A 27,184-nucleotide genomic window follows, 5' to 3' on the forward strand; every position below is an offset into this window, starting at 1 on the left:
GGCAGTATGTGCATATAAATGAAAAACCAGACATTTAACCAAAGAAAAATACGAAGAATACCTGTAGACAATCTGACACTATTGACATAAATACTATATCTCTTCAGATACCTTACATGTATACGTTTTGTATATTATTGATTTTTTACAAATATAGAACCTTGCCATGTATGTTTTATAATTTGCAGTGTTTTCTCCAACAATTCATTACGTCAGAACACCTCAGACTCATATGTGTACTTGGATAACACTAGCAGAGCTAGTAATTGGTAACTCTGGCCTCTGCCAGCCACCACTAAAAGACCAGTAACTCAGAATTCCCACAATAATGGATTTGCTAAGAAAGAAAAAGCTAGAGGAGATAATTTGGGGAGCTATCAACATTTCTGAATGTCCTAGATACTGGAGCATTTTTGCTGGATCATGGTTTTATTTTTCCCTTCTTTTTCTTTTATGTTGCATTCTTGATATGGACTTTCTGAGCTATCTGAGCCTAGTATGGGTGCACCAATATTCTGGCTAGAAATGTTTTTTTGTTTGTTTGTTTTTTGTGGTACGCGGGCCTCTCACTGTTGTGGCCTCTCCTGTTGCGGAGCACAGGCTCCGGACGCGCAGACTCAGCGGCCATGGCTCACGGGCCCAGCCGCTCCACGGCATGTGGGATCCTCCCGGACCGGACCGGGGCATGAACCCGTGTCCCCTGCATCGGCAGGCGGATTCTCAACCACTGCGCCACCCGGGAAGCCCTAGAAATGTTTTTTAAGATTTAAAACTTAAGTGACATAGTGTAGAAGGAAGAGAGTAGCCACAAGGTAAAGGATTAAAAAATGAAATTAAAAAGAGAATTTCCATTAATGACTAGGTTATTTAAAACCAATTTTTCTGTTAAGAATGATTATAAAATTTGGTTAAAATATGAAGAAGAAAAGAGCATCTATATGAAGTCATCAGATGGGTACTAATTATTTTTAAGCCAAGAGCTGAAAGAAGAGGGAAACTAGCAAAAATGAGCCCAGCATTTGGGCATACTTTCTGCCTCAAGGAAATTGTAGATTTCAAAAGTGAAAGTAGTGATTGGAAGATTGAGAAGCTGAAGAAAGCTGCTTTGTATTATAGAGATTGAAGAATAAAAATTGGAATTGAGGATTTGTCAAGGAGGTAGGTGCCTGGTAAATAGCCTATCTTCTCAGGTGGAACCATCAAGTGCTGCATCCTAGAGTAAGGGTAAACCAGAAATAGACTAGTCATGAAGACCAGGAACTGAAGGCAGTTTCAAATTATCTTGATTTCTAATTAGATTAAAGCAAACTTTTCTTTACCCCCAAATTCTCTGGAAGAAGGTAACACCACCCAGATTCTCAGATTATCTTTACAATGTTTTAAAATCTGCAGTGTTCATCACCCAATAAAAATCTAATTCATTCATATAGAGAGAAAAGAATTGACCCAAGCTAAGGATGATAGAATATATTCTCAGGAGTTCCAGATGCTGCTGTTATCCAACATAGACTTTAAAATAACTGTGATTAATAGTCAAGGAGGAAGAATTTTGGCAGAGAACTTAAAAAATCAAATGGAAATTCTAGAACTCAAAATAAACATCTGAAATTTAGACCTGAATGGATGGCTTAACAGCATATTTGGTACAACTAAAGAGAGAATTAGTAATTTGGTATATAGAGAATAAGAAAATGTTAATTTAAGACAGCAGCACAGAAACAAATAAATAGAAAAAGTAGAAAAAGAATATAAGAGATATGTAAGACAAAGCTCAAAGGTCTGATATATGTGCAGTTGGAATTCCAGAAGAAGAAAGAAAATGGAACAAAAGGAATATTTGAGGAGATAATGACTGAGAAATTTCCGAAACCAATTGAAGAAATCAAGCCATGTATTCAAGAAGTGCTATGGATTCTGAGCAGAATAAATATGAAGGAAAAAAACATATCTAGGCAAATCATAGTAAAACTGCTGAAAACCATAGCAAAAAGAGAAAATTATAGTATCAGACCAAGAGAGTTATTATTGCCAATTGAGCCACAATGTCTCCCAGTTGACTTTTTAACAGAAACAATGGAAAGCAGAAGGTACTGGAATGATGATAACTCAGTGCAAAACAAATATTATATGTAATTAATATGTATCAGCCACAACATTCTATAAAATACATCCTTCAAAAAGGAGGATGATATAAAGATTTTAGGATAAACAAAGACTGAAAGAATTTATACCCAGAAGATCTGTACTAAAATAAATAGCAATGAAGTACTTCATGCAGAAAGAAAATAATTCTACCTGGAAGCATAAAAATGCAGAAAGAGATGAAAATTTATGGGAAGAATAAAGATATGGATATATCTAAATGATATTTATTGTATTAGCCAATACTAATAATATGCTTCTGGTTTAAGAACATATAACAAAAACAGCATAAAATATGAGAGAGGAGAAAGAGAATTCAATTATTCTAAAGTCTTTAAATTGTCTAAGAAATGGTAAAAATACTGTATGACTTAAAAGAATTAAGGATACATATTGTAATTATAGAGCAACTTTTAATAGAATAAAGAATGTGTAACTAAATAGCTAATATAGAAGAAAATGAAACAAAACTACATAAATCAAAATAATGCAAGAAAAGAAACATACTAATATGGAAGATTAACCCAAATAGACCAATTATTACATTAAATTTAAACATAAAATATACCAATAAAAGACAAAGATTGTCCAACTGGATAGAAAAACAAATCTCAACCATATTCTCCTCCAGTACTCACAGGTTAAGTGTAAGCATACAGAAATGCTGAATGAAAAAGAACTGAAGAAGATATATCATGCAATCAGCAACCAAAAGAAAGCTGGTGTAACTAAACTAACATAAGACAAATTAGACTACAAAGCAAGAAGCATTATAAGTGATAAGGAGAGATAAGTTATAATGACATGTGTCAATATTTTAGGAAAATATAATAATTTAAAACTGTATATCATGAAAAAGCTTCAAACTATATAAAGCAAACATTGATTGTAATAAATGTAAACATGGACAAAAACAATTAAAGTGAGAGACTTTGCTATAACTTCTCTAAGTAATGATAGATTGAGCATAGAAGAATATATAATATTTGAGTAACAACAGGCATCATCCAATATGTAAATATGTTTACACACATGTAAAACTGAACCCAGAAACTGCAGAATACTTATAAAAAATATTTGCCATGTGCTTGGCCATAAAGCAAGTCTCAACACATTTCATCAGCTTGAACATCAAAATATATTCATTGAGCACAGCTGAATTATGCTAGAAATCAATGACTAAATATCAACTAGAAAATTTCCAAGCATTTGGAAATTAAGAAATGCCATTATGAATAACTCATGGGTTTAAAGAAAAATTTCCATGGAGATTAGAAAACATTTCAAACTGAATGCTAATGAAAATATGACATATTAAAATTTGTGGAATGCAGCTAAAGCCCTGCTTTGAGGTAAACTCATAGTCTTGAGGAAGTATATTGTAGAAGAAAGGCTAAAAATAAATGATTCATCTCAAACTCATTAAGCAGCCAATTAAACTCAAAGAAAGAATAAAACACATAAAAAGGGTAAGAGCAGAAGTTAATAAAATAGGAAAAATATGCAATAGAGAAAATAAAAAAGGCAAAATTGGATTCTTATAAAAGACTAGTAAAATTGATAAATCTTTGGTGTGACTAATTAAGGAAAAGAGAAAGAAGGCACAAATGTCCAAAATTGGAATGAAAAAGAGGACATCACCACAGATACTACAGACATTAAAACAATGATAAGGGAATATTATAAGCAAATTTATGCTAACACATTTGAAAATTTAGAGCAAATTTCTTAAAAACTCAACCTAACAAAACTGACATGAATGAAAGAGAAAATATGAATCCTACCAGATATTAAAGAAATAGAATCAGTAATTGAAAGCCTTCCCACCTGGGATTATGTTTTACCTTCAAATCTCCAGTACCAAGTAGGATGCCTTGTTCATAGTAGTGCTCATGTAATACTAGTTGAATGACTATATCTAGTCTCTGGTATTGAAATATTCTTACTGTACTGCTTATATTTGTTTATACATCTGTCTGTCCTATTAAACCATGATCTACTTGAATGGAGCGTGATATCTTAGCCATCTTTGTATCCCCAGCATCCAGGACTAGTACTTATAACTGGTCAGTAAAAGTTTGTTGAATAATTGCATTAAAAAGGAAGAGAACTACTAATGTTTACTGAGTGCCTTCTACACACCAGGATCTGTGCTAGGAACATGTACATAATTATCTTACTCTTTTGAGAAGTAATTTTTAAAATTATTTTTTCACAGTGTTTATTATTTTTTCTCTTTTTTGTTAAAATTTTTAAAAATTGAAGTATTTTTGACATACAATATTATATGTTATAGGTGTACAATATAGTGATTTACAATTTTGAAACATTATACTCCATTTATAGTTATTATAAAATATTGGTTATATTCCCTGTGTTGTACAATATATCTTTGTAGCTTATTTTATACATAATATCTTGTACCTCTTAATCCTCTTCCCCCTTTTCTCTCCCCACTGATAACCATTAGCTTGTTTTCTTTATCTGTGTCTATTTCTTTTTTGTTATATTCACTAGTTTGTTGTTAATTTTTATATTCCACATATTTGTGATTTCATACAGTATTTGTCTTTCTCTGTCTGACTTATTTCACTTAGCATAATGCCCTCCAAGTCTATCCATGTTGCTGCAAATTGCAAAATTTCATTCTTTTTTATGGCTGAGTAGTATTTCATTGTATATAAATACCACATTTTCTTTATCCATTCATCTGTTGATGGACATTTAAGTTGCTTCCATATCTTGGCAATTGTTAATAATATTGTTATGAACATTGAGGGGTATGTATCTTTTCAAATTGGTGTTTTTGTTGTTTTTGGATATATACATAGGAGTGGAATTGCTGGGTCATATGGTAGTTCTAATTTTAGTTTTTTGAGAAACCACCATACTGTTTTCCACAGCTGCTGCACCAGTTTACATTCCCACCAACAGTGCAGTGTACGAGGGTTCCATTTTCTCCACATGCTCACCAATGTTTGTTATTTGTGCTCTCTTTGATGACGGCCATTCTGACAGGTGTGAGGTTATATCTTATTGTGGTTCTGATTTACATTTCCCTGATAATTAGCGAGCATTGTTGAGTGTCTTTTCATGTGCCTGTTAGCCATTTGCATTTCCTCTTTGGAAAAATGTCTATTCAGTTCCTCTGCCCATTTTGAAATTGGGTTCTTTGTTTTTTTGATGTTGAATGTATGAGCTGTTTATATATGTTTGATGTTAATCTCTTATTGGTCATGTCATTTGTAAATATTTTCTCCCATCCAGTAGGTTGTCTTTTTATTTTGTCTATGGTTTCCTTTGCTGTGCAAAAGCTTTTAAGTTTAATTAGGTCCCATTTATTGTTGTTGTTTTTTCTATTTCCTTTGCTTTAGGAGACAGATACAAAAAATATTGCTAGGATTTATGTCAAAGATAATGAGAGACAAATTTTTGGTCCTATGAGAGGACTACATTAGCTAATTAATTTGCTCATGCTCATAAGTGGCAGAGCCAGGTTTTGAATCTGAACTGTCTTCAAAGCCCATTTCTCTCCACTATACTAGTGGTTTCCAAATTTACTGCATGTATCCTAGGGGAGGTCAACCAAAGAAAGAAATTTTAGAAAGGAGCAAACTGAGAATGAGAGAGGTTAAATAATTTGAGATCACACACTTCAGCTTTTTCATCTAGTACATTTATCATTAAGAAAATATTTATAAATTTCTTAAACTTTATAAAGTTTAGTAAAGCTGATACCGGTAAGAAATTCAGACCAAATGGTAATAAAGTTTTCTATATCAGGATAAAATATCAAAAAGAGATATTTGAGTATATTTCTTACTCAAATATCCTGATTCCCATCTAGTAGATGCTTTATATATATTCTTTGTTAATAGTACATTCTAAATACCAACAGAATAGCAACAAAAATATGTAGCTACCCCTTTTCATGCAAAGTTGTGAAATTAGCCAATAACCTCTTAAGAATGGCTTTCTATAGTACCTTTGTTCCAAATTTTACTTAGAAATGTGAACTATCAGCTATATTTTCCCAAAACTGTTAATTAAAACAAATAGTTTAGTAGCGATAAGAAATTTCAAGTTGCACCTGGCATCTCTAAGATAAAAACCAAAAGGAGAGCTTATGGAGCTTATTGATACTTTTTTTTGTGTGCATGATCAATTACAAGTATATGCCTAGAAGTGGTTTTTAAAAATAGAAGAGACTAAAGTTTGGTCTACAAATTATATGTGAAATTGGAAACTATTAATTGATGAAAATTCTTTCATTGCTTTCCAGCTTATATCTACATTATGCTTTTCTTTATAAATTCATTTCATTCTAATTCATAACGTAAAAATTATCCTCATTCAAAGGACCATGAAAAGTGTGAAAAAATCTTAAATGATGTTAAAAAGTGTTCAAGAAGTATGATACAGAACTTGTCAACATCTTAGGCACTTTTGGATAGTTTCTTATCTTTTATTTAAAGTATTTCTGTAGTATGTGGAAATGACTTTATTGACTTTGAAAATTTGTTTAGATGATCATGCTTATAGTGTCTCAGAAATTTCTCTGGTATCTTTTTAATCTAAAGAGCTTTGTGGAAGCTTTGATAACAAGTATTGTACTCTAAACAAATAAATTCTGGAGCTGCTATAAACCATCTCATGAAAAGACAAACCTAAAATAAGCGACTAAAATAAAGTGGGTAAATCAAGACTAGTTACTGTCCAATCTAGTTTAGAGTAGGTTTAGTGTCATGAGCAAAATGTGACTATCTGGGACAGGAACCATTTTTAATTAGGTAGAATTAGCTTTCTGTGAGCTTCATCTCATTCTATTGCACACCTTTTTTCCTACCGTCTTGTCTCTCAATCTTCGTGCCTTTCTAAGCTTGTAGAGGAGGAGAATGTTTTATGAGTCTCTGACTTTGTGTATTTAGTTTGCTGAGTTAACCCATCTTAGATTGGTTTGTTATAACAGAATACCTTAGACTGGGTGGCTTCAACAGCAAACATGTATTTCTCACAGTTCTGGAGGCTGAAGTTTGAGATCAGTGTACCAACATGGTTGGGTTCTTTGTAAAGGCCCTCTTCCTAGTTTGCGGATGGCCATCTTCTCACTGTATCTTCACATGGCAGAGACCAAAGAGAGGAACCAAGTTCTCTTGTGTCTGTCTTTATAAGGGCACTAATCCCATCTTGTGGGTTTCACACTCATGACCTAGTTATCTCCCAATGGCTCTATCTCTAAATAGCAACACGTTGGGGATTAGGATTTTCAACACATACGTTTTTGGGGGGCATGATCATTTCATCCATTGCATAACTTTTCCAAGTGTATCTGTATTTTAAAAGGGAACATTTGTATGAAGAACCTTAAAGGAATTTTCTTATTGTTTTTCAGAAGCTTCCTGATATTCCTTAATCTTGTCATGTAGATATCTCTCATAGTGCATCACCTTCTGCAACTAGGTTAAGGTCAACATTGTCCAGGAACAACTTAACTTTTCTGTGAGAGGGATAAACCTTTGAAAACAAATACAATAACGACTAGTAAGCAATTATAGGGATTGGTTGCTACCGAAACTTGTTATTGAGAGGTGTGCCCAAGGGGAGGCCTAATATAGTTTCTGATTAATATAGTTCAGCAGAGGGAAATTGCCTACTAAGGTTGGGGAAGCATAAAATATGTGGCTGAGAAGGAGTGAAAATTAAGTGGACAGAATGTCTTTTAATGCACTAACAGCAGGCAGGCAGCTGGGAGTTAGTGTGTGGTGAAGGCCCTGTTTGCCGTGAATAGCCAGACAATATTTCTTGCCACTGTAACTGAGATATATTGAGGGAATTTTTGCATTAAGTAAGGGCACTGGCAAGTTCATTTCTTCTGGCATTCTAGGAATAGCATACTAAAGAGAAGGCGTGTAAATAGAGGGGTAACAACTAGTTATTGAAAGATGCACTTATCAGTTTATGACTAATGTTTTTTGTAGATTAGGAGTTTGTTTGCATCACTGTTGTCCACAGGAATCCAACTTTAAATCTCCCTGTTATAAACAGCAGTCCTCACACCATGAACCCATCCTATCAACCATCAGACATTATACAGATACTGCTTTGACAATGATTCACATTCTCTTTCTGGGTAGAAATGAAAGTTTTGTAAAATTTAAGTAGAGATGTTAGACTGTAGAAAGACAGGTCTCTGTAGTTCTAGCCAGTATTCAATCTGATAAAAATACTTAAAAAACGAATTAATGGGAATGCGTAAAAACCTTTAAAATATGAAAATTTCCAATTACTATAAAATGGGACATGGTCTAATCCTATTTAGTTATTAGTTTTCTTTCATTTTACAGTTAATTTTTTTTCCCCATCTTTATTGGAGTATAAGGGCATTACAATGTTGTGTTAGTTTCTACTGTACAACAAAGTGAATCAGCTATATGTGTACATATATCCCCATATCCCCTCCCTCTTGAGCCTCCCTCCCACCCTCCCTATCCCATCCCTCTAGGTCGTCACAAAGCACCGAGCTGATCTCCCTGTGCTATGCAGCATCTTCCCACTAGCCATCCATTTTTTTTTTTTTTTTTTTGCGGTACACGGGCCTCTCACTGTTGTGGCCTCTCCTGTTGCGGAGCACAGGCTCCGGATGCGCAGGCTCAGCGGCCATGGCTCACGGGCCCAGCCGCTCCACGGCATGTGGGATCTCCCCCTACTGGGGCACGAACCCGTGTACCCTGCATTGGCAGGCGGACTTTCAACCACTGTACCAGCAGGGAAGCCCTAGCCATCCATTTTATATTTGGTAGTGCATATATGTCAGTGCTACTCCCTCACTTCATCCCAGCTTCCTCGTCTCCTCCGTTCCCTCAAATCTGTTCTCTGCATCTGCATCTTTATTCTTGCCCTGCCACTAGGTTCATCAGTACCACTTTTTAAAATTCCATATATATGTGTTTAGCATATGGTATTTGTTTTTCTCTTTCTAACTTACTTCAATCTGCATGACAGATTCTAGGTCCATCCACCTCACTACAAATAACTCAATTTCGTTTCTTTTTATGGCTGAGTAATATTCCATTGTATATATGTGCCACATCTTCTTTATCCTTTCATCTATTGATGGACATTTAGGTTGATTCCATGTCTTGGCTATTGTAAATAGTGCTGCAGTGAACATTGTGGTACCTGACTCTTTTTGAATTATGGTTTTCTCAGGGTACATGCCCAGTAGTGGGATTGCTGTGTCATATGGTAGTTCTATTTTTAGTTTTTAAGGAACCTCCATACTGTTCTGCATAGTGGCTGTATCAATTTACATTCCCACTAACAGTGCAGGAGGGTTCCCTTTTCTCCACACCCTCTCCAGCATTTATTGTTTGTAGACTTTTTGATGATGGCCATTCTGACTAGTGGGAGGTGATATCTCATTGTGGTTTTGATTTGCATTTCTCTAATGATTAGTGATGTTGAGCATCTTTTCATGTATTTGTTGGCCATCTGTGTATCTTCTTTGGAGAAATGTCTATTTAGGTCTTCCACCCATTTTTGGATTGGGTTTTTTGTTTTTATGATATTGAGCTGCATGAGCTGCTTGTATATTTTGGAGATTAATCCTTTGTCAGTTGCTTTGTTTGCAAATATTTTCTCCCATCCTGAGGGTTGTTTTTTCATCTTGTTTATGGTTTCCTTTGCTATGCAAAAGCTTTTAAGTTTCATTAGGTCCCATTTGTTTATTTGCTTTTATTTCTCTTATTCTAGGAGGTGGGTCAAAAAAGATCTTGCTGTGATTTATGTCATAGAGTGTTCTGTCTATGTTTTCCTCTAAGAGTTCTATAGTGTCTGGCCTTACAGTTAGGTCTTTAATCCATTTTGAGTTTATTTTTGTGTATGGTGTTAGGGTGTATTTTAATTTCATTCTTCTACATGTAGCTATCTGGTTTTCCCAGCACCACTTATTGAAGAGGCTGTCTTTTCTCCATTGTATGTTCTTGCCTCCTTTATCAAAAATAAGGTGACCATATGTGCGTGGGTTTGTCTGTGGGCTTTCTATCCTGTTCCATTGATATATCTTTCTGTGTTTGTGCCAGTACCATGCTGTCTTAGCTTTGTAGCTTTGTAGTATAGTCTGAAGTCAAGGAACCTGATTCTTCCAGCTCCGTTTTTATTTCTCAAGATTGCTTTGGCTATTTGGGGTCTTTTGTATTTCCATACAAATTGTGAAATTTTTTGTTCTAGTTCTGTGAAAAATGCCATTGGTAGTTTGATAGGATTGCATTGAATATGTAGATTGCTTTGGGTAGTATAGTCATTTTCACAATGTTGATTCTTCCAATCCAAGAACATGATATATCTCTCCATCTGTTTGTTTCATCATTAATTCCTTTCATCAGTGTCTTATAGTTTTCTGCATACAGGTCTTTTGTTTCCTTAGGTAGGTTTATTCCTAGGTATTTTATTCTTTTTGTTGCAATGGTGAATGGGATTGTTTGCTTAATTTCTCTTTCAGATTTTTCATCATTAGTATATAGGGATGCAAGAGATTTCTGTGCATTAATTTTGTATCCTGCTACTTTACCAAATTCATTAATTAGCTCTAGTAGTTTTCTGGTGGCATCTTTAGGAATCTCTGTGTATAGTATCATGTCATCTGCAAACAGTGACTACTTTACTTCTTCTTTTCCGATTTGGATTCCTTTTATTTCTTTTTCTTCTCTGATTGCTGTGGCTAAAATTTCCAAAACTATGTTGAATAATAGTGGTGAGAGTGGGCAACGTTGTCTTGTTCCTGACCTTAGGGGAAATGGTTTCAGTTTTTCACCATTGAGGACGATGTTGGCTGTGGGTTTGTCATATATGGCCTTTATTGTGTGGAGGTGAGTTCCCTCTATGCCTACTTTCTGGAGGGTTTTTATCATAAATGGGTGTTGAATTTTGTCAGAAGCTTTTGCTGCATTTATTGAGTTGATCATATGGTTTTTCTCCTTCAGTTGGTTAGTATGGTGTATCACATTGATTGATTTGCATATATTGAAGAATCCTTGCATTCCTGGGTAAACCCCACTTGATCATGGTGTATGATCCTTTTAATGTACTGTTGGATTCTGTTTGCTATTGTTGAGGATTTTTGCATCTATGTTCATCAGTGATATTGGCCTGTAGTTTTCTTTCTTTGTGACATCTTTGTCTGGTTTTGGTATCAGGGTGATCGTGGCCTTGTAGAATGAGTTTGGGTGTGGTCCTCCCTCTGCAATTTTTTGGAAGAGTTTGAGACGGATAGATATTAACTCTTCTCTAAATGTTTGGTAGAATTCGCCTGTGAAGCCATCTGGTCCTGGACTTTGGTTTGTTGGAAGATTTTTAATTACAGTTTCAACTTCATTACCTGTGATTGGTCTGTTTATGTTTTCTAATTCTTCCTGGTTCAATCTTGGAAGGTTGTACTTTTCCAAGAATTTTTCCATTTCTTCCAGATTGTCCATTTTATTGGCATATATTGCTTGTAGTAGTCTCTTGTGATCTTTTGTATTTCTGTGGTGTTAGTTGTAATCTCTCCTTTTTCATTTCTACTTTTATTGATTTGAGTCCTCTCCCTTTTTTTCTTGATGAGTCTGGCTAAAGGTGTATCAATTTTTTTTATCTTCTCAAAGAACCAGCTTTTAGTTTTATTGATCTTTGCTGTTGTTTTCTTTGTTTCTATTTCATTTACTTCTGCCCTGATCTTTATGATTTATTTCCTTCTACTAACTTTGGGTTTTCATTGTTCTTCTTTTTCTAGTTGCTTTAGGTGTAATGTTAGATTGTTTATTTGAGATTTTTCTTGTTTCTTGAGGTGAGCTTGAATTGCTATGAACTTATGTCTTCGAACTGCTTTTGCTGCGTCCCATAGATTTTGGATCATTGTGCTTTCATTGTCATTTGTTTCTAGATGTTTTTTGATTTCCTCTTTGATTTCTTCAGTGAGCTCTTGATTGTTTAGTAGTGCACTGTTTAGCCTCCGTGTATTTGTGATTTTTACTGTTTTTTTCCTGTAATTGATTTCTAATCTCATAACGTGGTTGGAAAAGATGCTTGATCTGATTTTAGTTTTCTTAAATTTTCCAAGGCTTGATTTGTGACCCAAGATGTGATCTATTCTGGAGAACGTTCCATGTGCACTTGAGAAGAAAGTGTATTCTTCTGCTTTTAGGTGGGATGTCCTAAAAATATCAGTTAAGTCTATCTGGTCTATTGTGTCATTTATGGCTTGTGTTTCCTTATTTATTTTCTGTCTGGATGATTTGTCTATTGGTATAAGTGGGGTGTTAAAGTCACCCACTATTATTGTGTTACTTTCGATTTCTCCTTTTATGGCTGTTAGCGTTTGCCTTATGTATTGAGGTGTTCCTATGCTGGGTGCATAAATATTTACAATTGTTATGTTTTCTTCTTGGATCGATCCCTTGATCATTATGTAGTGTCCTTCCTTATCTTTTATAACTGTCTTTATTTTAAAGTCTATTTTGTGTGTTATGAGTATTGCTACTCCAGCTTTCTTTTGATTTCCATTTGCATGGAATATCTTTTTCCATCCCCTCACTTTCAGTCTGTATGTGCCGCTAGGTCTGAAGTGGGTTTCTTGTAGACAGCATATATGAGGGTCTTGTTTTTGTATCCATTCAGCGAGCCTGTGTCTTTTGGTTGGAGCATTCAATCCATTTACATTCTCGGTGATTATTGATACGTATGTTCCTATTACCATTTTCTTAGTTGATTTGAGTTTGTTTTTGCAGGTCTTTTTCTTCTCTTGTGTTTCCCGCTTAGAGAAGTTCCCTTAGCATTTGTTGTAAAGCTGGTTTGGTGGTGCTGAATTCTCATAGCTTTTGCTTATCTGTGAAGCTTTTGGTTTCTCCATCGAATCTGAATAAGATCCCTGCTGAGTAGAGTAATCTTGGTTGTAGGTTTTTCCCTTTCATCACTTTAAATATGTCCTGCCATTCCCTTCTGGCTGGCAGAGTTTCTGCTGAAAGATCAGCTGTTAACTTTATGGGGATTCCCTTGTATGTTATTTGTTGCTTTTCCCTTGCTGCTTTTAATATTTTTTCTTTGTATTTACTTTTTGATAGTTTGATTAATATGTGTCTCAGTGTGTTTCTCTTTGGTTTTATCCTGTATGGGACTCTCTGCCCTTCCTGGAATTGATTGACTATTTCCTTTTCCATGTTAGGGAAGTTTTCGACTATAATCTCTTTAAATATTTCTCAGACTCTTTCTTTTTCTCTTCTTCTTCTGGAACCCCTATAATTAGAATGTTGGTGAGCTTAAAGTTGTCCGAGAGGTCTCTGAGACTGTCCTCAATTCTTTTCATTCTTTTTTCTTTATTCTGGTCTGTGCCAGTTATTTCCACTATTTTATCTTCCAGGTCACTTATCTGTTCTTCTGCCCCAGTTATTCTGCTATTGATTCCTTCTAGAGTATTTTTAATTTCAGTTATTGTGTTATTCATCACTGTTTGTTTACTCTTTAGTTCTTCTAGATCCTTGTTCAGTGTTTCTTGTATTTTCTCCATTCTGTTTCTGAGATTTTGAATCATCTTTACTATCATTACTCTGAATTCTTTTTCAGGTAGGTTGCCTATTTTGTGTTCATTTACTTGGTCTTTTAGGTTTTTACTTTGCTCCCTCGTCTGTAACATATTTTTGTATCATTTCATTTTTTTTTTTTTTTTGATGGGTGGTTCTGTATTCCTGCCTTACTGGTTGTTTGGCCTGAGGCATCCAGCTGTGGAGTTTACAGGCAGTTGGATACAGCTGGGTCTTGGTGCCGAGATGAGGACCTCTGGGAGGGCTCACTCTGATTAATATTCCCTGGGGTCTGAGGTTCTCTGTTAGTCCAGCGGTTTGGACTTGGAGCTCCCACCACAGGAGCTCAGGCCCGACCTCCAGCCTGGGAACCAAGATCCTGCAAGCCACGTGGTGAGGCAAAAAGGAAAAAAAAAAAGGAAAAAGAAGCAGGACAATAACAAAGAATAAAAAACAAAATAAAATTAGAAAGCTAAAAAATATATTAGGAAAAATAAAAATATAATTGAAACAAGTGCAGTAAGGTAAAACAAAACCACAGCAGAGAAAAGAAACCAAAAGGGGAACAAGCCAAAAGGAGCAGAACAGAGGGGCTTCCCTGGTGGTGCAGTGGTTGAGAGTCCGCCTGCCAATGCAGGGGACACAGACTGGGTTCGTGCCCCAGTCTGGGAGGATCCCACATACCGCGGAGCAGCTGGGCCCGTGAGCCATGGCCGCTGAGGCTGCGCATTCGGAACCTGTGCTCTGCAACGGGAGAGGCCACAACAGTGAGAGGCCCGCGTACTGCAAAAAAAATAAAATAAAATAAGGAGCAGAACAGTAACAAAGTATAAAGAATAAAATCAGAAAAATAAAAGATTTATTAGAAAAAATAAAAATATAAATGAATAAACAGCAATGAGTCAATAACAAGGTAAAACAGATTCCCAATCTAAAAGAGGAAAAAAGAAAAAAAGAAAAAACAAAAAACCTTGGCTATGGGGGCGGAGTTTAGGCAGAGGTGGAACTTAGGGGTGGGGTTTAGGGTGAGGCGGGACCTAGGTAGGGGTGGGGGATGGGGTGGGGGGGTGAGCCTAGGGTCAGGACCCATGCAGCCAGAAAAGGCCTTGGGGGCAGGGCCTAGGCGGGTGATGTTCAAGTTTAGGGCAGGGCCTCTGCTTAGGACTGGCCCAGAAGCAGAGAGGCAGCATGTCTAAAGGGCTGCCTCCCGAGTGTGGAGTTCTGTGGAGTTCTGGAGTTTGGAGATAAGGTCCTGGGTGAGGGTGTGTGGGTGGGGTTTAGGCCCAGTGCGTTTGGAGGGGGTCTCAGAGTGGGTCTCCGAGTGTAGAGGTGGGGCCCTGGGTGGGGATGTAGAGGCGGGGCCTGGGCACTTGGGCAGCAGGAGGGAGGCTCGAAGGGCAGAAGATTAGGCCCGAGAGCCCAATGGGCTCCCTGGTTCCTAAGTGGACAGGGAAAGCGCTGGCCATGTTCCCTTCTGCTCCTTTGTGTCCCCCCATGTCTCCCCCGTGGTCTCCCCTGTTGCTGCTGGACCCCTAACTGTGGGTGGGTCCTGCTGGGTGTAGGAAGTCCTCCCCTCCCTCAGCCACCCCTCAGGGGTGCCAGTCTCATAGGTCCAGCCTTTACTTTTGTTCCCCCTTCCCTCCCTCCCACTCCCTCAGGATCCACCCGGCTGGAGGGGGCCTTGGTGGGCAGAGGATCAGGCCCGGCTTCTCAGCAGGCTCCTGGGGGCCCAAGTGGGCAGGGGAAACCTGGCCACTCTCCCTTTTGATCCTCTGCCCTCCCAATGGTCCCCCAATTTACCCCTTTGGGCATGGGATCCCTTCCCCTCCCTCAGCCGCCCCTCAGGGGCGCCAGTCCCGTCAAGCCTCCACTTCTCTTCCCCCCTCACTCCTCCCCATGCCCCACATCCTACCGGGTTGCTGGGGGTACCTCCCGTCCCCTTAGGTGTCCATGGTCCCTCACGGGTGCCTGGTGGGTGCCCTAGTTGTGTGGAGACACAAATTCCACATCCTCCTAGTCCGCCATCTTGACTCCTCTCACAGTTAACGTTTTTTAAGTGTTGAACTAAAGCATAAACATAGATGTTGCCAGACCCAAGACTGGAAAATCGTAGTATCTTTAGACATAGGGAGTGAAGTCACAGCTGGAACCAACTTCTTTTTGTGTTTTTCTATAAAAAAGGTTGGAAGATTTCAAAAATATATCCCCAAAGTGGGAGACTGTGAGCTCTAGGGGCACACATATTATGCTAAATTGGCATTGCAAATTATGAGCAAATTGGCAAAGAACTTATTTTAATCAATTAATTCTTCAATTAAGTTCTTTATTTGTAGGTAGGGGTCTGTGCAGTAAACAGGAGTAACAAGACATGACTGCAAGGGCAACCTACATGTAACTATAGTATACAGACTTTTTTTGTTGTTTGAACAGAGAGGTGTGGCATATCTTAAATTAATCCCCCTTGCTTGGTGACAGTACTCTCAGGGTAGGTACTTAAGCTGTTCAGGTGATCAGATAATTTATGGAGAGGATGCTAAACAAGGCTTGCAGGCAGGGCTAGAAAACGGTGCTTCATATGATTTCCAGCAGATTGGGCCATGTGAAATGTGTGATTTATTGTTGCCTATGACTCCTACTAACACTGCAGTGAGTTCTTAGCCTGTCTTACCCCTTCCGTCTCCCCACTCTGCTGCAGGACTGGGTCCAAGCTGTTTACAGTCTGGGAGTGATGGGGTAGAAGGGAACCACTCTACTGGTGATAAAGTAGGATGATTTCCTTCTTTAGATCAGGAAATGTGGAAGCACATTTGTCCTATGAAGTTGGAGGACTAAGGAAGGCACATTCTTTACCATTAAAAGTAGGAAAATGTAAACTCTGATTTTGTTTTAAGAGTTAAGGAAAAGGGAGAGAGAATCATTTGATATGAATGTGAAAGTTTGGGACAAGCAGGAGCACAGGAGTACAATAACTGGCCTGTAGAGGGTGTGGTCAAAGTCAGTATGACATTTCTGAGTAATTATTTCCTGAATTTTGTGCACATGTTTCCAGTTCTGTTGAAATCCAAGATCTATCAACAAAGTTGTAAATAAAGTCTGTCTTAGTACTGCATTGGTGGTTTTTCACATCCATAAATTTTTCTTTCCAGGTTTATGTGGTATTTTGAGTGGTTGAATTAAGTTCAATGTCTAAACTTTTATGATATAACTTGATACATAAAAGTAAAAGGGGTTCTGTATATTTCAATATTATATTTTCTCAAATTGTTTTATTTTTAAAATAGTGAGAATAAAGGAATATTATGTATTAACATGGCAAAGAATGTTTTAATAAATGTTAAACTAATATCTCAGCTGAACATTAATAACTTACATAGGTTAGTTACCTAATGGGAACACCATTTCAAGATGCCAAACTTAGTAATATTGAGATGTACAATTAGTGTGAGAAAAACGTATCCATTTAAATGGAAAAAATTAGTGGCCTATTAGCAAATGCATGAACAGCAAGTTACAGTTTTAGCAGGTAGAGTGAGCTAATGTGAACTAAGTCATTTTCAAAGCAAGTTTTAATATTTCCCTTTTTATATTCCAGAAATAAGAAGACACGTACTGAGTATACTTAAAAAGACCTCGTAAATTCATCTTTTCAGAACAATCAACTCTGTTCTTTATACTGGTGGATGCCCTCTGAGAACAGTATATTTACCTTTTCAGATAGTTAGTTTCTCTTCCTAAAAGGGAATCTGGAGTAAATTACACTTTGTACAAGTTACCTCTTTTGAGACTAGTTGCTATTTTGTTCATATATCACCTTGTTCATCCTCCTTCTGCTCTTTGTGACACCAATCAACCTTTTTCTAAGGAGCTACCAAATTAATTTCTTTTATGTAATGAAAGCAGTGGGTTCTCATTTTAAGTTTGTCTGCATCAGTGGAACAATAGCCACAAGTCAGAGATGTTCTCTATAATTCTCACTGCCATATAGCCTAGGAGCTTCTTCAGCTCTTAAACTGAATTCCCCGTATAGCCTGTCTGTCAGATGTTGTGTATGGAACACAGGATTAGGAGGTGTCCTACCATCCTACCTCCATTTCAGATCTAAACCTCAATGCCATCTTAAAAGATACAGCCAAATTTGAGTCGCAGAGCATTTGTTACTTTCAAAGTAGTTAAAAAAAATCTTTTTTTTTTTTTTGCGGTACGCGGGCCTCTCACTGCTGTGGCCTCTCCCGTTGCGGAGCACAGTCTCCGGACGCGCAGGCTCAGCGGCCATGGCTCATGGGCCCAGCTGCTCTGCAGCATGTGGGATCTTCCCGGACCGGGGCATGAACCCGTGTCCCCTGCATCCGCAGGCAGACTCTCAACCACTGCGCCACCAGGGAAGCCCCCCCCCCCCCAAATCTTTGAAAATAGCAGCCACCAATTTTCCTGACTAATGACTCACCTTTTAAGCCAACTTTAATAAATTCACATTTAAATTAAACAGACCTGATGACCAAAAGGAAAACTTTATTATTTTAAGAAGTTAGCTTCTATTATTATAGTTAGCATCTCACCCCAAGGTGACAATTTCAGAGCATGGAAATAGTTCACTTGTAATGAATTCCAAAATCAATTACCAGTGTCTTATTAATTTGTTATAAATGGCTCAATTTGCTAAATAAATTCAGGAAACGGCTTCTCAGTACTGACTACCTAATCTTACTTTTGATTTTTTTAATTCTCTTGTATTCATTTAGACTGTAATGAAAAGACTGCAGTTGGGAACTGGTTATTAAGATCATTAAACAATCTTGGGATATAAGTGAGCATAGTCCATACCACGTGCTCTTGTGGCCTTCCAGAGCAGGGTAGCCACTGTATTTGGATAGCTTATTATCCCAACTTTTTATGCCTGGTTTTTCTGTCTATGGCCGTTACCTCATAACCTCATTTCCCTCCCTCGTCCATTCCAACCCTATGGCCATGCTTTGCTAGGCAGCAGCAGCCGGATTTGACTTCATTCACATTGATTCTAACTTGTGTTCTGTTCCCTTCTTTTGGGGCCTTTTCTCCATTAGGACATATAGACAGTCAAATTTACCTTTACTCTTTGATCCTGCAGAAATTTTGCTAAAATTTGGTAGTTTCAATCATCTTGGCTTTTTAATTGAAAATAAATATTTTATTTGTTAGACCTGGTTTTTTCCTTACTACAGACCTTTTTGGTGTCTCTTGAGTCATGCCACATAGTTACATTCTGCTGTGACTATGCATGTCTTAGCTTGAAGGACCAAACCATCAGGGTATGTGCTGGTGAACTCCTGAGCCTGGGGTTGCTAAGGTGGTGAATCTGTACTTAAGCACAGAGCCATCCTCTGGGGACACATTTTACAACATTATGCTCTATTTAGGCAATTTTAGGCTGGACTCTACAGATTTGGGACATGCCCTGGAGAACCAGGAGGTCCATAAGAACTCGTATCTGTTCCAGGGCTCAGTCATCTTATTCATTGGAATGATAGACTAGTGTGCTTCCACTGACTAATGTGTTTTCACAGTTCAAAATGCTTCACAGTATTTCCAGGTTTTATGAAGTTTAATGAGAGACAAAATGTGCTGATGGAATCTAGTTTCTTAATGCAGTAATATTTTCCTTCCAGTCTTCAGATGTATTTAGATTTACTAAAAACTCATTAATGTTGGCAGGTCATTAGAAGTTAACATTTCCCATTGCAGTGATCTTCAGTTTAGATTGTAATAGTGTTTGTTTCCATTAATGATCCAGTTAATTATCACAATATATGTGGTTGAGGTGTGGGAATTAGGAGCTCTAGCTGATCGTATTTTCTTCTCCTGAGGAGTAAGCAGTAATGTCACAGCCCCTTCACACATTTCAGGCAGATCATACATATGGTTATAAAGCCAAATTGCTTTTTTCCAACTTAAAATTTATAGTTATTCTATACTGAAGATTGGACTGACAGTATGGATTTGGACATTCTAAGGACACCAGATCAGATAAATTCTCTAAGGGAGAAGGTAAAAGAGATCTTGGAAGAAATCCCTAGAGTCTTTGCCATTTGTCCATGATGATTTCATTTAAAAGGTTTTTTTTTTTTAAGTATGAGGAATAAAATATATCTTCATAGTTGTGTTTCCATATTTCTCTCAGCATGTTACTTCCCAAAAGTAATTTCTTAAAAACTCCTTAAGAAAATAACATAAAACTATCATAGAATCATAGAATATTAGAACCAGAAAATATCTGATTTACAATATTTGATCACAGCTATTCCATATAGCTTGAGATAGGATGTTGGGTATTTTTCAGTGGTTCTTGCATCTGTATTTCCTGGGATCAGGCTGCCTAAGGCACTGGGAATAACCTTATACCCTGTCAATTAGTATCAGTGCCTAGAACATAAAAGGTACTTACAAAATGTTTGCAGAATGGATGAATGAGAGAATGAATGGAAGGTAGGAAATATATACCAGATAGACTGAAGTGCTACTCTCTGCTCAGCATTATTATTACTTAATGATATGAAAACAAAGGGAGCATAATTACCTTTCAGTTTGTGAATGTACTAGACTCCTAGTTCTATTTTTAGTTTTTTGAGAAACCACCATACTGTTCTCTATAGTGGCTGCACCAATTTACATTCCCACCAACAATGTGTGAGGATTCCTTTTTCTCCACACCCTCACCAACATTTGTTTTTTGTGTTCTTTTTGATGATAGCCATTCTGACAGGTGTGAGGTGATATCTCATTGTGGTTTTAATTTTCATTTCTCTGATGATTAATGCTTGACCAACAGAAGGCACACACTTGATATATTTTCAAGATAATAAGTTTGAAAGGCTTTTGAAGAGTTAGGAATTCCTAACCCTTCAAATCTATTTATTATTTTAATGTTAGACCGGAGTCTTAGGTGTATGTATTTCTTTTCACAGCGTTTAGTGAAGGTTCCCCTAATCTCCTCTAAGCATTAACAGAGAGACTCAAGTCAGAAAGAAGTGAGGAATGAAGTTAAGAAAATAAGAGAAGAGTTTGGCCTTGAGGGTTGGTAGACAGAAGGGATAGCAAGAGTGAGAACATGGGGACAGTTAAATATGCAGCCTGATTTTCCCTCTCATGGCTTTAGCCTGGGTTGAAAGAGTTTGGGCAGTTGATGGGATATCAATGGCATGTGGCTCTTCCTTGTTCCCTTAATTGAGACTCATGGAGGAGACTGAGCAGAGAGATCCTGATCAGTGTAGAGAAGAGAGTAGGTTGGACACTAACGTGAGAGACAGTGAGGGTGAGTGACCCCAAAACAGGGGTTGAGAAAAGACCTCTAGGCCAGGGGACTGTATGGAGGCAGTAGGGAGAACCACGAGTCTGAAGCCAATAAGAATTGTGGGAAAGCTGAGTTGGCAAGAGGAAGAAGCCAATTTCTTCTGGGAACAAAGTCCAAGCCAAAGGAATAGACCATAAATTTGCTGGCTGTAAATTGTAGCAACAGTGTCCAGGGCAGCAAACCATAACTTGGAGAACAGGGGACCTCAGTTCAGACACCAGCATTACCAGTGCCAGGATTGGCTGGGGGCCACTTCATCCCAACACCAGGAGAATGTAATACCTAAAATGGTTGTGACTTCACTGGGTGTTGGGCAAGAAGAGGCTCTTGTGATACAGAGTTTTTATCCAAATGGGAGAGTGAGCATTACTTGAAGGGACTGTTAGATGACCAGATTGGTTGGGGAATCTCTCTATGTCTAGATCTCTATTATGTTTTTATCTAAACCCACTAGGTATTATGTGGAGAAAAAAGAAACAGGACAGATTAGTTTTAGACTAAATAAGGAACTTAAGATTTGGCTGCACATCTGAGTTTTAATGTCTGTTACATTTTATGAACATGTTTTCCTTGCTTGGCTTCAAGAGGAAAATATTGGCCTAGAAACTCTCCAAGGTCCCCTATAGCTTTAAATATTAAGGTTTCAGCCCATTTGCATTATTTATCAAACTCCCGCAGCAGCTTCCTTAGAGGTTTCCCTCTCAATGATCTTTCCTTCAATACTCTGTCTCCTGGATTGGAACAAGAACACTCTCCTAAATGCCTCTTTATTCATGCGATTTCCCTGCTCTGAAGCACACTGTCTTGGAACAGATTAAAACTCCTTTTAGGGATCTTAACATTGTTGCCTGTTTTGTTTGAGGCCCTTTGCAGGAACAAATGTATTTACCATATGTTGAAAACACTGGATTCTCCTGGTCTTGATTTTCTTTTCTAAAAGGCAGCTCTGTCCTCCTTAAAGTTTTTGAGGTTCATGCTCAGAACTTCTTTTTCACACTGATGCAGCAGCTTTTGATTAGGCCCTCATTATAGTTTCCATTTCCTGGAAACAATACCTCAGTGATGTTAGACACACATTTTTATTTGCTGCAAAAATACTGTAGGGGGTGATGTATGTAGTTCATTTTTCTGTAATTTTTCTTTAAATTCCTACACACCTGTAATTTGCAGGAACATGGATGCAAATAGATATTATCATACTAAGTGAAGTAAGTCAGAAAGAGAAACCCTTGATTTTTATAATTTATTCTCCCTTTAAATATGTTCTATGCAGTTCTGCCCTTGGGAAGAAACTCAGGCAGGCCCTATAACATTTCTGGAAACTATCCTCTGGTTATTTCAAGTCAAAGATCAGAGTTGTAGTTTAGTTGTTAAAATATCTAGTCTCTTGTACTTGTTAAAATTTCAATCTTGTTTTGTATTTGTGGCTCTCCTCCCTCTCCTAACATCAGCAGTACGCAGGCAGGTAGCTGGGGAGAAGATGGGGGTTATGGCCTGCTCCTTGCTTTTTCCTTTTTCTACTCCTTCTTCCTATCTCATCAACCACATTTTCTTTTTTTTTTTTTTTTTTGCAGTATGCGGGCCTCTCACTGTTGTGGCCTCTCCCGTTGCAGAGCACAGGCTCTGGACGCGCAGGCTCAGCGGCCATGGCTCACGGGCCCAGCCGCTCTGCGGCATGTGGGATCTTCCCGGACCGCGGCACGAACCCTTGTCCCCTGCATCGGCAGGAGGACTCTCAACCACTGCGCCACCAGGGAAGCCCTCTTTTTTTTTTAATTCTATTTTTTTTACTGAAGTATAGTCAATTTACAGTGCTGTGCCAATCCCTGCTGTGCAGCAAAGTGACTCAGTTTTACACATGTAGACATTCTTTTTTTAATATTCTTTTCCATTATGGTTTATCACAGGATATTGAATACAGTTCCCTGTGCAGTACAGTAGGACCTTGTTGTTTATCCATTCTGTATGTAATAGTTTACATCTGCTAATCCCACACTCCCAGTCCTTCCCTCCCCTCCCCCCCCCTCGGTAACCACAAGTCTGTTCTCTATGTCTGTGAGTCTGTTTCTGTTTCATAGATAAGTTCATTTGTGTCATATTTTAGATTCCACATATAAGTGATATCATATGGTATTTGTCTTTCTCTTTCTGACTTACTTCACTTAGTATGATAATCTCTATTTGCATCCATGTTGCTGCAAATGGCATTATTTCATTCTTTTTTTAAAATGTTGAGCCTTCTTTTAATTTATTTATTTTTATTTTTGGCTGTGTTGGGTCTTCGTTTCTGTGCAAGGGCTTTCTCTAGTTGCGGCAAGCGGGGGCCACTCTTCATCGCGGTGCGCAGGCCTCTCACTGTCGTGGCCTCTCCTGTTGCAGAGCACAGGTTCCAAACACGCAGGCTCAGTAGTTGTGGCTCACGGGCCCAGTTGCTCCGCGGCATGTGGGATCTTCCCAGACCAGGGCTCGAACCTGTGTCCCTTGCATTAGCAGGCAGACTCCCAACCACTGCACCACCAGGGAAGCCCTATTTCATTCTTTCTTTTATGACTGAGTAGTATTCCATTGTATATATACCACATCTTTATCCATTCTTCCATCGATGGACATTTAGGTTGTTTCCATGACTTGGCTATTGAGAATAGCTGCTATGAACATAGGAGTGCATATCTTTTTGAATTATAGTTTTGTCTGGGTATATGCCCAGGAGTGGAATTGCTGGGTCATGTAGTAATTCTATTTTTAGTTTTCTGAGGAACCTCCACACTGTTTTCCATAATGACTGTACCAACTTACATTCCCACCAACAGAGTAGGAGGGTTCCCTTTTCTCCACACTCTCTCCTGCATTTGTTGTTTGTAGACTTTTTAATGATGGCCATTCTGACTGGAGTGAGGTGGTAACTCATTGTAGTTTTGATTTGCATTTCTCTAATAATTGGTGATGTTGAACATCTTTTCATGTTCCTACTGGCCACCTGTATGTCTTTTTTGGAGAAATATCTATTAAGGTGTTCTGCCTATTTTTCAGTTGGGTTGTTTTATTTTTTGTTGTTGAGTTGTATGAGCTGTTTGTATATTTTGGAGATTGAGCCCTTGTCTGTCACATAATGTGCAAATATTTTCTCCCATTCCATAAGTTGTCTTTTCTTTTTTTTTTTTTATGGTTTCCTTTGCTGTGCAAAAGCTTGTAAGTTTGATTAGGCCCCATTTGTTTATTTTTGTTTTTATTTCTGTTGCCTTGTGGTACTGACCTAAGAAAACATTGGTACGATTTATGTCAGAGAATGTTTTGCCTATGCTCTCTTCTAGGAGTTTTATGGTGTCATTTTTTTATGTTTAAGTCTGTAAGCCATTTTGGGTTTATTTTTGTGTGTGGTGTGAGGGTGTGTTCTAACTTTATTGATTTACATGCAGCTGTCCAACTTTCCCAGCGCCACTTGCTGAAGAGACTGTCTTTTTCCCATTTTATATTCTTGCCTCCTTTGTTGAAGATTAATTGACCATAGGTGTGTGGCCAACCACATTTTCTGACCCTTCCAGCATGGGAATATTGGAAGGGAGAAGATGCATGGAGAACAGGAACATTCTTGTTAGTCTGCTCCTGGTGTGATAACCCAGAATTGCTGGTCTCTGGATTTGGTAGATATTTGAAGAAGCCTCTTATTCACAAGGATTTTCTTTTCTTTTTGGTTTTTCTGTGTTTCCCACATTACTAGGGATCTCTCACTTGCAGTTCTGTTAATGATGGCAAGTGCATTGTAATTCCATCTGGTAGTTTACTACTTCATTAGCCCCTTAGACATCCTGAACAAACTCTGACTTTTGTCTAATGAAGTCAACTTGCTCCTTTTGGTGGCCCAATTTGGACAGTACCTAAGAGACCTTATGCGCATGCTTTCTCTCTTGTGTTGTGTGCTCGTGCATGCTTTGTCCCAAGAGACTTGGGGATTTTGGGCTGCCCGACGTAGCTCATCTTCTTTCTCTTCTGTTTAAGTAGCTAACTAGAACATCTTTTTATCCTTCAGATTCTCCAGGTGGGAGCAGTGTAGCAGGCCATCTTGTCCCTCAAACTACAAGAGACAAATAATAATTGATCTTCCCAATTATTTTGAACTGGAGGTAGAGGGGGAACTATTCCCACTATTCCCACTGTGGATTAATAGGGCTCAGCGAACACCAATAATTCTTTAAATAATTCCTCCTTATTTTTTTATTCTAGACTTTTTTGTACTTTCTATTTGGGCAAAAGGTTTAAGGATGGTTTTCTTTCATCTTTCTTTTTGCAAATCCTAATGGTGGTCTGTCACCTCACTTAGGGATATGATTTTTATTATCTTTGGGCCATTTTAACTCTTTCTTTCTTGCTTGCTTTCTTGTTTCATTTCCTTTTCTCTCGCTCTCTCTTTCTCCCCCCTTCTTTCCTTCCTATCTATCTATCTATCCAACTCTATCTATCCTTATTCTGTTTGTGCCACCATTTCCTCATTTTTAAAATGGGGATAATACTACTACGTACTTCATAAATATACTGTTAAGACAATGTGTTAATAAAAGGAGAAACTTAGAACAATTTTTAGCACATAGTGTTATATAAGAGTTTGCTATTTTATTATTAACAACATTATTATCGCATATAGTTTATGTATATCTAGACATCATTGAACCACATCAACAGGTGCAACCCTTGATGTGCCCCAGGGATGGTGCTAGTGCTAGAGCTGTAACATTTAGTTAAATATGGTTTCTTCCTTTTAGTGGTTCAATGTATGCCTAATATTTTCTTACTAAGTATTCATTTATTTATTAGAAAAATAATTGAGCATATATTTCCAGTGTACTGGTAATCAATACAATACAGTTCCTACTCTCATGTAAAGTTTAATTCATTCTTCATAGAATACAACATTCTCCATATATTGGGAGCTCAAAATGGTCTCTGGTGTGTGTGTGTGTATGAGTGTATATAATGTTTTCACATATATATAGATGTATATATATATATATATATATATATATATATATATATATATGTTTTCTTTTGTATAAACAGATCCTGCCATGGACAGTGACATTTTTCTTTTGGAAATAAAATAATGTTTTATATTAAGGAAGTTACTTTCAAAATATAAGGATCATATAAAAAATTTAAATCTCAGACAGTTGTACCATATCCTAGCTTAAATGAATAAAACACGAGTTTCTGCCCATTTAATTTTATACTGTGTCTTAATGGCAGAAATAAATGAGAAGTCAATGTTTCAATAGTCAGGATTTATTTAGGAAGGAACTTTCCATATATCTCCAACAAACCAGGCAGTTGAATACAATATTTAGGCATAGGTACAACTATTTTTTGCATCAATTTTTATTTACTTATTGTAAGCTCCTCACTTATATAGTAGGTATAGTACATTCAGTAAATTGTCATGACAATAGGCTTACCCCCCACTGCGATTAGTGAGAGAGTAGAAGAGATAAAATGTTTCCATGTGGTATAAGTGTGGCTCTGAATGATTCTAACATTGGTCCTCTAAGCCTCTCATTTGTAATAATCCTATGTGTATTCAAATTATGAAAGTACCAAGCTTGGTGTCTGTTACTCATTGAGCCCTCTATAGCTTAGTAAATACTGACTTGACAGGGCATTTAGTGTATTCTTCTGCTTTCAAAGGATGTCATATTATATTTTTATTTTAAAATAAAAATAATGTTTAAATGATTCTAAATTTTACAAAATGAGGACTTTCTACAGTATGCTATATTATTATATACAACTAAATATAAACAATACACATGGTGGGTTTTACTACTTTTCTTTAATTTCTCTTCCTAAAGAAACTGGAAAACCTTAATCATTGTATATGAGGAGCTATGATTTCCATTATGGTGGCTACCAACCACATGTAACTATTGAAATAGAAATTAAGTAAAATTAAAGTAAAATTAAGTAAAAGTGAAAATTAATGTTCTCAGGTGAACTAACAGTTAAGTGCCAATAGCCAAATGTGGCTAGTGACTATTATGTCAGATAGTCCATATATAGACCATTTATATAATCACAGACAATTCTGCTGGACAACTTAGTCATAGATTCTGTTCTGTATGTCCCACAAAGGGCTTGCTTCACCCACTTGGAGCTTGGTTGCTTCAGCACCTTGATTGCT

At 37.4% G+C, this 27,184-nt stretch overlaps 1 long non-coding RNA gene across 2 annotated transcripts in view; it reads left to right on the forward strand.

Moving 5' to 3' along the window:
- Positions 1-25,881, forward strand: part of LOC109549357 (uncharacterized) — a 42,928-nt gene extending 17,047 nt beyond the window's left edge. Inside the window, exon 3 of one of the 2 annotated variants that reach the window (XR_012333033.1) lies at positions 22,593-25,881. This is a non-coding gene — a long non-coding RNA (uncharacterized lncRNA). Of the gene's footprint in view, positions 1-17,286; positions 18,379-22,592 lie in introns of those variants that run through there. The other variant, XR_002175637.3, reaches the window with a different exon arrangement.
- Positions 25,882-27,184: the final 1,303 nt, after the last annotated feature.

The sequence above is a fragment of the Tursiops truncatus genome, chromosome 7 (assembly GCF_011762595.2).
Source record: "Tursiops truncatus isolate mTurTru1 chromosome 7, mTurTru1.mat.Y, whole genome shotgun sequence".
NCBI lineage: Eukaryota > Metazoa > Chordata > Mammalia > Artiodactyla > Delphinidae > Tursiops > Tursiops truncatus.